At 51.6% G+C, this 13,900-nt stretch overlaps 2 long non-coding RNA genes across 3 annotated transcripts; one reads left to right on the top strand and one right to left on the bottom strand.

Moving 5' to 3' along the window:
• Window positions 1-210: 210 nt before the first annotated feature.
• On the top strand, window positions 211-9,656 carry LOC144365221 (uncharacterized). The gene is made up of 2 exons (XR_013423530.1): window positions 211-560; window positions 7,995-9,656. It is a non-coding gene; the product is annotated as an uncharacterized LOC144365221 (long non-coding RNA).
• Window positions 7,205-12,901, bottom strand: LOC144365220 (uncharacterized). 2 transcript variants are annotated; one of them, XR_013423528.1, is made up of 4 exons: window positions 12,722-12,901; window positions 11,267-11,434; window positions 8,722-8,855; window positions 7,205-8,214 (listed from the first exon to the last, which is right to left on the bottom strand). It is a non-coding gene; the product is annotated as an uncharacterized LOC144365220 (long non-coding RNA). The 2 variants fall into 2 exon arrangements; XR_013423529.1 differs by lacking the exon at window positions 11,267-11,434.
• Window positions 12,902-13,900: the final 999 nt, after the last annotated feature.

Here is a 13,900-nt window from a genome sequence, read left to right as displayed (position 1 = left end):
CCTTGGTCACAGTGGTGCTGCGTGGACAGAGGGCTGTGGAAATGGGTCCACGTGGCCGCCCTTGGTCACAGTGGTGCTGCGTGGACAGAGGGTTGTGGAAATGGGTCCACGTGGCTGCCCTTGGTCTCAGGAGCTTACTTGGGTATTTAGAGTAAGGTCTTGACTGTTTCCAGCAGAGTATAATTAGACCCTTCCATCCACTAGGGCAGGTGGACAGGACCTTTGGTCAGATTGCCCAGGCCCAGGCCTGGTGCCACTTGCCAAGCGCCTCCAAAGTCAGCATTTCAGACAGCAGCAGACGCCCGAGCACGGAGCGGCCCTTCCTTCATGCCGGAGGCTTTCTCAGTGCTAACTGATGGTCCTTCTGTGCCTTTCAAGGGTGGGGTTCTTTGAGAGAGGAGAGGCTGCTGTAAACACGGTGACAATGTCTCCATGGCTGCAGTGTCCCCGTGAAATCACCGGGCCCCTGGAAATCACCCCTGGAAATCCCGAGACTGGCTGCTCATCAGGGGTCTTTACACTGAATCCAGCAAGGAGCTGAGGACCCTTTCTTTACACAGGTAGAGTCAATTCTCCCGTCTGCCCTAAAAACTAATTTTTGCTTTGCATGCCATCAGCAGCTCTTGTAAATATTACACAAAGAACTATTTTTCTTCTTCTACAAAAGCAGTTCTCTCTCTCTCTCTCTCCTTTTTTTTTTAAATATAAAATTCTATGGAGAACTGTTAAGTATTCAGTCCCTGCTGTGTGTGAAAGACCAGCTATGAATTCTAAATATGAATCTGAGCCTGAATGTAGCTCTCAGCACGGTGTCTGGCCCTGGTGATTGACACCATGCTCATCCATCTCTGTTCCAGCGGTGATGATGTGAGGATCAATCACGGCAGCTGGGACAAGTGATGGTTATTAATGTGTAGGGGTCTGGCTGCCCCTGCCACATGTATGAGCCCATGCACCATGCAAGTGTGTTCCCTTTCACACGTGCGCCCTGGCTCGCCTATCCGGTCCTTTTGGGTATGCTGTCTAATTTCTTTGCAAAATAAGTGGTTTCCTCATCCCAAGGAAACAATTGTCTGGCAAAAGTGTGCCTGAAGTATTTAGGTTGTTGATTCAAAAGAATTCTCTCTGCAAAGCACCACGTGAGGTCAGGCTCAGGGTGCCGTGGGACTCCTTTCTGAGCCTGGGAAGCTGCAGGTAAAGGATTCTGCCCTCTGTTCCACAGCTCACCCTCGCCTGGAGTCCAGTCCCAGGGACATGGAGGCTGCCCCGCCACATCTGCAGGAGAACTGCACTGCCGCAGTGTCCCCAGGGCCTCTTTACTGTCTTGTTTCCAAAGTTCTGCTGTCTGAGGATCCTTTCCCCATTAATCAGCCAGAGTCCCTTATCAGCCTCCTGTCCTGCCCCTGTTCACGGAACTTGCCCTGTTTCAAAACAATTCCAAGAATTCCTTTCAAAAGAGAACAGCAGATTTCACGTAGAGCCTAGAGGTAGTACCCAGGCCGCAGGCCAGAGACTCCATGAGTGTGAGTCGACGTCGGAGTTAGAGTCTGGGTGCCCACTGGCCCCACAGAAGACATGTGCTTCTCTGTAGCTGTCATTGAACCATTTTGTCTGATAGGTTCTGTACTTTTTTTTCTTTTGGTGCTAGAAATTGAACCCAAGGGTTCAGTACCACTGAGCTTCTCCTTATTTCTTTTAATTTGTTCCTTTTATTTGCTTTAGCTCCTTTTTATTTGTTATTTTGAGGCAGGATATCACCAAGTTATGTAGGCTGGCCTCCAACTTGGGCTCCTCCCGCCTCAGCCTCCTGGGATTACAGCATGGCCACCGTGCCCAGGCCATAGGGGTGATTCTTTTCCCCTTTGGTACTGGAGATTTAACCCAAGGTGCTTAACCACTGAGCATCATCCCCAGCCCTGTGTGTGTGTGTGTGTGTGTGTGTGTGTGTGTGTGTGTTTAAGAGACAGAGTCATACTATGGTGCTTACAGCCTCCTTGCTACGTTGCTGAGGCTGGCTTCAAACCTGCCATCCTCTTGCCTCAGTCTCCCGAGCAGCTGGGATTACAGGTGTGTGCCACCATGCCTGGCTAGGTATATCTTAGGTAATATGATATTATGGCTTTGAAGGAAAATAAATTTGGCCTCTAAGATAAAATAGATTCTCTTTCATGGTAAAAGCAAGCAAAACTAAAACAAAATCTCAAATTATTACCAAATTGTGCCTCTACGTCCCCAGAGTGTCCATTTCTCCAGACCTGCTCTCAGTTTAGCTACTAGGTGACCTAATTGGAAGTAAGGCTGTTTTGTGACTTCCTCCAGGAGGTTCCCAGAGATAAGGATGGACGGCTGGCCTCCTCCTTGGCCCTCTTGGGTCCCCGAGGCTAGTCAGCACATCCCTGGGAGTCAGGAGGGCCTCTCTCTGGGACTTGTGGCCCTGATCCACGTGCTGGCTGCTGCTGTCTTGCAGGGCCTGCGGGCCCCATACTCCTCGCAGCTGCAGGAAGGAGCTCTCTGACTTTGCCGTGAGCCTGTTATGTGAGCCTGTGAGCTCAGTGTTTTATGCTCATCATCTCAGAAGCCTGCGTTCACCTGGGACATCCCCCTTTGGCAGACTCAGGTTTCCACGGGTGCAATCATTGCCCAGTCACAGATGGTGGGTGGGGAGTGGGCGTGGGTTGGGTCAGATGGAGCCTGCCTTGCAGGACTGTCTTCTGACCTTGGTTCTGGGACACAATCCTTGCATCGTCCCCTTGTTCCCGTGGTGACAGAACTGACGGGCTCCTGACACATCTGCTGTGCATTCGCCAGATCTTGGGGCTCAGGTAAAGAGGCCAGTCCTGCCCACCATTCACCCTCTGCCCATTCATTCACTTGTGAGCTCACTCACCCCCCGAGTCATTCAGTTCCTTGAAGGCACCAGGTAAGAATTCCCAGTTTCACAGACTTCCTGGAGTGAGCCACCTCGGCTCTAGAAATCATGATAATGGTCATCACAGTTGGTTTTGTTATTATTTGCAACAGCAATGCTGTGGGTTGAATTTCGTCCCCTCCAAATTCTGGTGCTGAAGTGACTAATCTCCAGTAGCTCAGAAGGCGCTGTCTTGGGATGGGAGATTCACAAAGGTGATGGATGTAAAATGGGGTCACCAGGTGGGCTCTAATCCAATACGACTGGTGTTCTTCAAGAAAGGGGCAATTACGGGGGCTGGGATGGTGGCTCAAGTGGCAGCGCGCTCGCCTGGCATGCGTGCAGCCCGGGTTCGATCCTCAGCACCACATACAAACAAAGATGTGGTGTCTGCCGAAAACTAAAAAATAAATATTAAAAAAAAAGAAAGGGGCAATTAGGGGCTGGGATTGTGGCTCAGTTGGTAGAGCACATGTGTGAGACCCTGGGTTTGATTCTCAGCACCACATATAGGTAAATAAAATATAAAGGTCAATCAACAACTCAAAAAAAATTTTTTAAAAAAGAAGAAAGGGGCAATTTGGACAAAGATGCATGCAAGGAGGGCAGCTGAGGTGGAGACGCAGGGACAAGAGCAGCATCCATAGAGGAGGAGCAGGGCCCAGGCCGACCTTGCCTCATCTCAGAAGGAGCCAGCGGTGCCTGGACATCTGGAGCCTGGAGATACTGGTTCAAGTTACCCAGCCTGTGGTGTTCTTTATGGTAGCCTGGCAGCAGAATAAAAACAGCCATGACTTTGAAATCTATACCACTTGCTCCATGCCTTGAATGTACTCCAGATGACGTGCAGAACGTTTCAATGCAGGCACAGCTAAAACTCCAACCTCAGTGTTACCAGGGAGACCAGAGATGGGGCAGCCTGCTGGGCTGCACAGCTGGTGGGGAGAATCCAGAATCCACGGCCCCTTCCACTCCAGAGCAGGTTTCCTGAAGTCCCCCAGCTCGGGACAGGAGCTGCTGTGAACCACCGCCAGCATCTCACAGGTCAACAACATTGCCAGGACAACAGGATTTCTTCAAGTTGGTATGACGTCTGGCAGGCAGTAAGTTAAGTGGGGCTTCTGTGTTCCGAGTCACCGTGTAGCAGAAAAATCTGTGAGGATGAAGAAGGTGATCTCATTAGTAAGCTGTTACCTGGGAGCAGAAGTGCCCCCACCGCCCTGCTTCTGGCAGAGGAGGGTACTGATCTTGGCGTAGCCAGCCTGTGGAGGGCTCTCCGTGAATAGGCCTCTGTTCCAACCCACAGCCGAGAGCTGCCCCAGCCAGCCTGGCTCCTGCGTGTTGGGCCGGGGTGTTGGCAGGAGAGTCGTATGTGGCAGGGCTCTGGGGGCGTTGGTGGAGATGGGCATGGGCTCCTCTCTGTGCCAGCCCCTCCCTGAGTCAGCTGAAGATGCTTTCCTCTCAGCAGCCTTGGACGACATGGCCTGGGGTTTGGAAAGCGGTATAATAATGACCAGTTCTGGGCTTAATGAACCCACGTCAGCCATCTTCCTGTCACGTAGCTCCACCTGGGTGGCCTTTGAGGGTTTCTCTCATCTTACTGTTCAACATTTACTGCCTTCACTGACTCTGATCTTTCTTTCATACAAAGATTTCAGGGAAATCAGGGCAGATGTTGGTGTCTCCGCAGTCAATGAAGAGAACTTTCCCTGACATTGCTCAAAGTAAAATACTGAATAGCAGGGCATCTTAGTACCTTAACTGAATTGGATTAACGGAATTACTATTCCTGCTGGTCGTGTGAGATTCGGCCAGCAACGAAGGAAACTCGTCTGAAGGTCGCATTTGCCTTCAGTATATATTTTTTGCCATTTGACTTGATAGTTTGGATGTTTTACTTAGTGAGAGAACCCTGAGCCTACACACACACACACACACACACACACACACACACACAATTTTTTTCCTTCTGAAAGCCTGCCTGTTCACTGTTGGCCTGGACATTTGAACAACTACACTTTCTCCACAGTCACGATGTGAAGCCGCCAGTGGCATTGAGTCTCGGCAGAGGGAAGACCCAGTGGGAGGATGGGCAGCGGCAGAGCCCTGGGCTTCAACCCACCCACAGGATCCAGGTGAAGGGACAAGGTCCAGTGCTGCCCCTCTCTGTGCCTGTTGTTTCCTGCCTGGCTGGACTTCCCTCTTCCCAGGGGATCCTAGGATTTGGGAATAGAAAGGAATCACCGCATGGCAGAGTCATCCCATTCTATGGGAGAGAAACCCAGGGCTGAGGAGACACCCTAACCTGTCCAGCAAGCGAGATGGTAAGCCAGCTGCTGACCCCTGGGTCAGTGAGTTTTGAGCAGAAGCCAGGGCTCCCGGCCATTTCTCAGCTGGAACTGGACTGTGTGTCTGAGAGGCTGAGGCGGGCTTTGCCCCATCCTTATCACCTGACCCAGAGCCCATCTGGGGTACAAGTGTGTTTTTCAAATTAAAGCACCAAAGAATAAACACATTTTCTCTCGATGATCACCTTCAAAATAAAGCTAATATTCATTAGGAATGCTAACGGCCTTGGCCCCTCTATGCTCATGAGTTATAGTTGCTGGGACTTGGAATGAGGAAGAAGAACTCAATCCACCTATGTTCGTCTACCTGTTGCTAGATGATAAAAAGTTTTATGGCAAAAGACAATGAAAACCGGTGGGGGAATGGAGTTGGGGGATTGGTGTGGTGCCTCCCACCTGGCTGTGCGCTTTCCACGCGTTCACAACACAGCGGCAGAGGTGACACCCCCACGTTCAGGTCTGCTGGTGATTCTCAGACACCAGGTCTATGGTCACAGAGCCAGAGTGCGGGCTGAGAATACTTTAAAATGTTTTAAATGTTAAAAATAAAAGCATAACAATAAAAATAATACAAACAGACGCTCTGGGACAACAGTTTGAGTTGCACTAGGTGTTGTAAGTAACCTGGAGGGGATTTAAAGAAGAGGAGGGCGGCTCCCAGGCTCTGTGTGAACTGGTGCCATTACACACTCGACTGGGGCCGCGTCCTGGGATCACTGGGTGCCGGGGCCCTGGGTGCACTGTGGTCTCAAGACAGCACCCTGGCAGGCTCCGCCCTGTATCAACAGAGGTAAGGAGCGAAGCCTTTGAGAGTGAACGCACTACCCGAGAGCAGGAGGCCACCGGAGAAGGGATTCCTGAAACAGAAGAGGACCCCTCTGTCCGTGTCCGTCAGCAGGGGCGTTTCCTGAGGGCTTCTGGGGGCAACCCTGGGAGAATCTGGTGAGCGCCCAGTAGGCAGATTATTCCTACTTGCCCTTCTGTCCACTGTGCCCTTTTCCCCCAAGGCACATACGGTTCTCAATCAGGCCTCGTAACAGACACCCCTCAGAGACGTCTGAATTCGCTCTGGGTGAAAGGTTGATGTTTTCAGTTACACACAGGCCAGTAGTTGGCACAGGAGGTCCGTCCTTTGGGCTGCCTTAGCAATACTGTGGGAAACCACCGTGCCTGTATGTCTGACCCAGAAAGCTCCAGAACTTCTTTCCTCCTCGCTGTGGTGCCGTCACAGAATCCAGGGGTTGGGAGTCTCCCTTGTGGACCCAAAGGCTCTGGAGCAGGTGAAATCTGTCTGTCTGTCAGGGATCAGCGGATGTGCTGACTAGTCAGCGCTCCCCCGCAGGGCCTCCCCTCCGCCCCAGGCCTTGGGCCTAAATCCCGCTTCTTTCTCTCCCGGCTTCCTGCTAATCACTCTGAAAGTGTTAGCTGATAACTTAAGGTGGGACCCTCCCAGGCATTTCAAAAGAGGCCTGGGAGCTGGAGGAGGGGGAGGTTGTTCCGTTTTAACCTACTTTTAAACTGGTTCCAGGCCATTTAACCCCATCTGCAGTCAGAGTCCCTGCCGAGCGCCCCCAGCCCAGCGCCCCCAGCACCTCACTCCCTGGGCTCTGAGAGCCAGTGACTCTGAGTGCCACTTCCTCCCCAGGGAAGCAGTTCATCACAGTGATCTCAGCCCAGAACTCGGTTTATTCACCTGTGTTTTAGCTGCAGATTGTAGCTCTCTAGCCATGGTTGATTTCATCCAGAACAGCAACACGAAAACTCTTCAACTCCTGCTTGACATGTTAAATAGTGTGTGAGAGGCAGAATTTGGATTTCCAGGTCCCTGCGCCTGCTGCAAGTTGACTGGGCCACAATTTTAGTTCTTTGGACTTAAAACACTATTTCTGTTCTCTATTTCCACAGGTATTTGGACACACATTAGTATGAGCCAAGCAGAGGACCAGGGTTGCTCACTAAGGTTTTATTCTGCTGAAATTCAGAACAAGATACATGTGACTTAGACTTACATATGTATACAGGATATGCCAGTATTTTCAATTTATCCTCATAGTACAAGAATTATCATAATAGTGAGATTTCTTTTTTATTATTATTAGTTGTTCAAAAGCTCATGACATATCATATTTCATGCATTTGATTCAAGTGGATTATGAACTCCCATTTTTACCCCGGATACAGATTGCAGAATCACATCGGTGACACATCCACATTTTTACATATTGTCATACTAGTGTCTGTTGTAGTGAGATTTTTTTTTTTTTTTAAAGAGAGAGTGGGGGGGAGAGAGAGAGAGAGAGAGGGAGAGAGAGAGAGAATTTTTAACATTTATTGTTTAGTTCTCGGCGGACACAACATCTTTGTTAGAGATTTATTTTTTAAAAAATATTTTATTAGTGGTTGGTGGACTTTTATTTATTTTTATGTGGTGCTGAGAATCGAATCCAGTGCCTCACTCCTGCTAGGCAAGTGCTCTACCACTGAGCCACAACTATTTCTGGGTTCCAAAGTGAACCTTTCTTGACTTCTTTCTATGATCATCTACCACAAGACACTGGATGTGAACCTCTGAATGCAATATATAGCACTTCAAAATACCAGGGCTATTGCTTCTCACATCTTACCCACTTCAGTCTTTCTGAAGGTATGAGGACACCAGCTGGGCTCACAGGGTAGAGAAGCGCTTCATCCTTGGTTTCTTTAGTGCTTATGACGAGAGCTGCCTACTTTTTGTTTAGGGTGGCCAAGGACTGCAGCCAACTGTACCAGATGTTCTCCTGACAGTGGCTTCGTCTTGCGTTTTGGCTAAGGAAGCTGCACTTTATACTCACGCATAGATAGGATGCAGACAACCAGAGGTAGGAGGTGCCGTGGATCGTACCAGTGTGGGGGGCGTTCACAGCACCATGTTCCTCCAGCCTGCGCCTGCTGGCAGCCATCAGAAGCCCTGGCGAAGATCTGTTTGGGGACAAAGCAGAAATAAAATCAGTAGCCTTGAATGTGTGAAGTTTGGTGGATGATTGCTGGTCTTTAGGTTTCAGATCTGATACCACTAGAAGTTCTTCTAATCTTTTCTAATCAATGATACTGACTTTTTTTTTTTTTTTACATTTGGGGTTAAAATGGGGTTGGGGCTTTCTCCCTGAAACAATAAGGCAGCTCTCCTTCAGCACAAGGCACTACCAGAGACAGAAGGTACAGCGGAGACCTTCCTTCCAGGGACTGGCCTCCACCTCTCTTGTCCTGGACACCTGCAGCCACCTGCAGAAGCGACTTGGAAGAACCTGCCTCTCTCTCTCTTTTGAGCAGCCATCTTCTAAACGTCACTCTATAAGCTGATTTTGAAGGACACATTTATTTGTTAATGCATATTAATTTTTGGCTTTCCATGTAAGAACTTTTTGATGGGCAGTTAAAGATAAGCAAAGGTACAGAACATGATGTAATGGGTAGCCACACACCTACCCCTCATCTGCAGACCATCTCCTTCCCCTTGTTGTCCTGTGCAGGGCTGGAGAGACAGGGGACAGGGACCTGTGGCTAGGTCATGTCTGTCTGCACTTCCTCGTCTCTCATTTGCTTCCCGAGCACACACGTGGCTGTGAAGAACACGGGCACAGTGGTCCATTTCCCTCCACACCAAGGCTCCCGTCTGTGAGGGTGGAAGTGGAGGGGGTCTTCCACAAGGCCACATCCAGCTCTGGAGGCAGGTTTTTAATTAGTCATTGGACTTTTCTTTTCCTAAGTGTTGGCTCTTGCCCGAGACCCACAGCAGGAGACCTAGCCCCCGAGAGCGTCCACACCTTGCCCAAAGCTGCCCACCCCCATGCCCTGCTCCTTCCTCACTCACTGCCTTGGGCCCACCTGCAAAGGTCAATCTGCAGGAAGTGAGCTTGTGGGGCAGACACTAGCCTCATTTGCCTTGCAAACCAGTGGCTACTGCAAGGCTTGGCCCTGTGAGAATGGCCAGGCGACTGTGTGGGCAGTGGCGGCTGCCGTCCCCTTGCCTGTGGAATGTGCCTGGCCGGCGTGGGAAAGGGCGCCGTGCAGCCCTGGATTCTTCATGGCGCCAAGCGTGACGGCACAGGAGACCAGAGCCAGCACCTGGGCCACTCTCAACCCGTGCAACAGACCTCCTGGCCTCCACCATCAGGTTTTCAACATCACTTGAGCAGAGCTAAAGGTTTTACAAATCATAGAGATGTATTTTATGATAATTATTAATCACATACTATTTCAACTGTTCAGATACTTGGAAATACCTGGATATCCTCAGTATATATTTACAATTTATTTTATGAAGCTTTACAATTTCATTTGAAAGTTCTCAAAAATAAAAATTTGAATTATTTTCTCTTACTAATTCCTCTGCGTCAGCCAAATTAAACCTTTTTCCCCCTTCGGTGGTCTTTTGTTTGATAGTATTATAACTGGGATTCTATTCTCTTCTCCTCCTCCTCCTTTTCTTTTAAACGTCTTCTTTAGAACCTTAGCTGATGGAGTCCTGGTCCAGCCCGTGGAAGGCCTCTGAGGTGCTGTTTTCCCTGGACTTAGAGTCAGCAGCGAGGTGCAGGGCTCCAGCCCGGGTCTGTCACAGTCATTGATGAGGAAATTAGCTGGAGCACCATCCTCCTGGTGCTGAATGAGCAAGCCAACATGCGGGTCCTCCGTGAGCTCCTGGCCATGCAACTTAAGGCCTGAGCAGCTCAGGGGCCTAGGTACTCGGGACAAGATAGGTGGCAGCAGGCAGGACGCCCAAGAGAGGGACCCCAAACCCACCCTGGCTGCTCACGGCCAGAGCAGCTCATGGAAGAGCAGCGTGGAGCAGACCACCCCACGCCTCAGGTTTGCTGCCCAGCCCCCCCTCAAGGTTCTTCCCTGTGGGGCAGGGAGGGCAGGAGGCTCTGGTGGGCACACATGGCCAGCGTGGTGTTTGCTGACTACCAAGAGACGGTGACCTGGCAATTCTCCCCTGTCTGCGATCACTCATCAGACCAAAGAAGAAGTGAGTAGTGAGCGCTGTGCCACCCCTTCTCCCCTGGCTGTCCATGGATACCCACTGAGCACCTACTACAAAAGGGCAGGTGCTAAGTGCTAGGTGCTCCGTGCTCAGGGCACTATGCAGAGAGCAGCTCTCTCCACCTGGCTCTGCGGGCGGCAGGAGGCTCTGCACTTCATTCCCACCTAGCCTTCCCCCAGGGGCCTGCACAGGAGGCCTGGCGCCCTGTCCAGGCAGTGGCCCCGCTGGGTGAGTAGGTGCCCACTTGGGGCAGCCTTCATGGGGCTGGCCTCAGCCCAGCAAGAGGCACTGAAGCCCTGGGGTCCCTCAGGCGGCTGCTGTTCCCCTCCACCCCACCTGGCTTCCCAGCACACGCAGCCATTCCTTCCATGAGCATGGCCTCTGCACCCCACTAGCATGGCCTCTGCACCCCAGGATCATAGCCTCTGCACCCCAGGAGCACGGCCTCTGCACCCCAGAAGCATGGCCTCTGTACCCCAGGAGCACGGCCTCTGCACCCCAGGAGCACGGCCTCTGCACCCCAGGAGCACGGCCTCTGCACCCCAGGAGCACGGCCTCTGCACCCCAGGAGCACGGCCTCTGCACCCCAGGAGCATGGCCTCTGCACCAGGTGCTGCCTGCACAATCCCGCTCTTCGCTGTCATCTCTGGAGCCTTCCTTGGAGGTTCTGGCTTCCCTCTACCCCACGTTCCCTCCCCCAGGCTCCTCCTGAGACTGTCCAGCTGCAGTGGCTCCTCCTCCTGTAAAGGTCTCCTGTGACAGATGCCTATCGCCTTGCATCACCTTGCATCATATGCCATGGAGGCTGGAAGAAAACAAAGTGCCTCCCCAGGGAGCGGGCCCTTGACAACACAGGAGAGCTGGGAGGCCCGGCTAGGGTTTCCAGGAGAGCCAGAGGCTGCCTGGGCTTCTCTGGGCTCTCACGGCTGCCTTCTCTAGGTGGAAGTGGAGTTTGATTCATGGACATTCGAGGTCCTCACTAGCTCTCACCTGTTCCAGGGCTTCGTGGCTCTGTCACTAATGGGTGACCTGCAGCAGCCAGCACTGCTTGAGCTTGTTTCCATGTGACCCAGGGTTAGAGATCCACTCTGCCCTGGAAGGAAGTCCCGTTGACCGCTGGCCTGGTTTGCTAAAAGCTTGTGAGTTGTGAAACATTTCCTGGGATCAAATGTTTTAAATAAAAATGTATGTGTCAAGTTAAATGTTGGCGTGGTTTAAATCGCAGGTTCAACATGACTTTAGGATCATTCTACTTTTTGTGGTATTAAGTTATTCATTTTTTATGACGATTTTTTTTCCCTGTGATCTTCCATTAAATTTCACAAAAAGGCTTCTAACACGTATTGACATTGCCTTTCCCCATGGACCTTCCTCCAAATACTAAGGTGAGACCATTGAGGACCAGGCCTCCCGTGAGCTGGCCAAGGCCCTTCTCAGAGGACAAGGCACTGCCTGAAGGGCTCCAGAGACCGAGCCTGCCCTGCCACGGGGCAGGGTCTACAGCAGGGAGCTGGCGTGCTGGGGGCAGGAGGGTCAGAACCGGGCACGCGACACCGTGAGCCCACTGTGACTCACGTTTCTGTGTAAGAATGAACAAGACAAAACGAGTGCAGTTCCTTTTCCGCCTATAAATTTTCTACTGCCTGGGAAACCATCCGAGATCTAAGGAGATGAGCCGTCTCCCCCTTCTCCAGGCCCCGAGAAGATCTGGGGACAAAGACAGGCAGGAAGGGGAGGGCTGGGGTTCTAGTACCTGTTCTCTCAAGTAATACAGCATTTTCTTGCTTTTTCTTCTTTTAATATATTTTTAGTTGTAGAGGGACACACAATCTATGTTTTGATATTTTTTATGTGGTGCTGAGGGTCAAACCAGCACCTCACACACACCAGGCCAGCGCCTGCCACTGAGCTGAGCCCCAGCCTGTCCAGCATTTCCCCTGGCCAGAGGCCGAACAGCCCTCCCGCTCACTTTGGTCCTGAGTGTGTCAGGACAGCTTGCTCACTCCCCTCCGTGGGTGGCTCTGTGCCCAGGAAGGGGACACAGACTGGGAGTTGGTGGCAGGCAGGTCTCCACATGACCCTGGATCTCAAGGGCTCAAAGTCTTGAGTCCTTCAGTCTAAGGATGGTTAGTGGGGGAGAAAATTCATGGGAAAAACCCTGACCAGCACCAGGTGGTGTCCACGGGTCCTGGTAGGATGGCCTAGGATGGCCAGAAGGGTGCCCCCCTGCAGACCCTCCTACCTTGCCCCTGTTCCCAATGGCCCCCTCTGAGAGTGGAGCTGGGCTCCTGCCCAAAGCCCCCCCCCCACTCTCTCTTCCCCTAGTCTGCGCCTTGCTCTCCCCTTCCTCTGGCCTCCCGGGGTCTGCAGGTGTTTTTCCCTTTGCCCCAAACACTTCTCACTTCCTGTTGACCAAGGAACTCCCTGCAGTCCTTCAAAACTCACCAACATCTCCCTGAGGACACTGCCCTCCAGTCCCCTGGATTAGGCCCATGCTTTCACAAGGACAGGCGCCTGTGCCCGGTCAGTTGTTATGCAGGAGGGCAAGTCTTAGGAGGCTGCCTCCGGGATGGAGGTGGTGCTGGTTACTGTGTGTGCGTATGTGTGTGTGTGTGTGTGTGTGTGTGTGTGATCAAACTAAACCATCAGGATAGGTTTGCTCTAGTGTGGGGGCGGCTCCTGACATGCTAATCAGGACATTTGAGTTTCCCAAGTGCACGGGCCCAAGGCTGAGCTTTGTGGAGAACAGAAATGATTTCCAAGTTGGGCAGCGCCTGTGCCCTGGCAGCCGAGCTCAGAAGGACTGGGCCAGGCTGGGCGCTCAGTGTATCACGGTGTTCCCACAGTTGCGTGGAGGGGCAGAGGGAAGCTGAGAAACCCCGGGTTCAGCTCTGTGTCAAAGATTTACTGGGCCTGGACCCAGTGGGAGTCACTGACAATTGCAGAGGGTCTGTGGGCCAGAAAGTAAGGCAGTGGCTGGTGTTTCCTGGGGAAAATGGCCAGAGGCCAAAGAGGTCAGTTGTTCACTAGCCATGAACTTCTGACCTGCATGGAGACATGAGAATGGGCCCGTGGGATGGGACTGCTGGGACAAAGGTTCCCAGCCCAGAGCATGGCTGAGGCTCGCCGCCCGAGACCAGAGAAGGCACGTGTGGGTGGCTAGTGTGTTCACAAAACTGACTCTGGTTCAGGGGTAGGGCTGTTTTACTCCTGCGTCTTTCCCAAAATAGAGAGCAGTAAGCACATTACTTGAGCCCCGTTTTAGCTGCTCACTGGTATAAATGTATTTTGTTGTTGAAAAAATTTGGTAAGTTAAAGCAAGGAAAGCCGGGAGAATGGCGCCCCTGGGCCAGCGTGTGGCGTGTTGGCAATGCTTAAGGCGGCAGCCACCAGGACAGCCCACGGCCTTTCACCAGGGGCCAATGCTGTGCATATGCTGGGCAGCAGCAGTGTCTGGGGCAGGCAAAGGAAGGAATGGGAGCTTCAGCCAGAACAGAGCGATTCTTTTAAAAATGCAATATATCTGTGTTAATAGCAGGGAATGATAATCAAAAAGAAAAAAAAAAATATATATATATATATACATATGAACAATATACAACAGATGCAAGTGGATTAAGCCTC

This window comes from Ictidomys tridecemlineatus, chromosome 6 (assembly GCF_052094955.1).
Source record: "Ictidomys tridecemlineatus isolate mIctTri1 chromosome 6, mIctTri1.hap1, whole genome shotgun sequence".
Taxonomy (NCBI): Eukaryota; Metazoa; Chordata; class Mammalia; order Rodentia; family Sciuridae; genus Ictidomys; species Ictidomys tridecemlineatus.
This window is presented reverse-complemented; position numbering and strand designations above follow the sequence as displayed.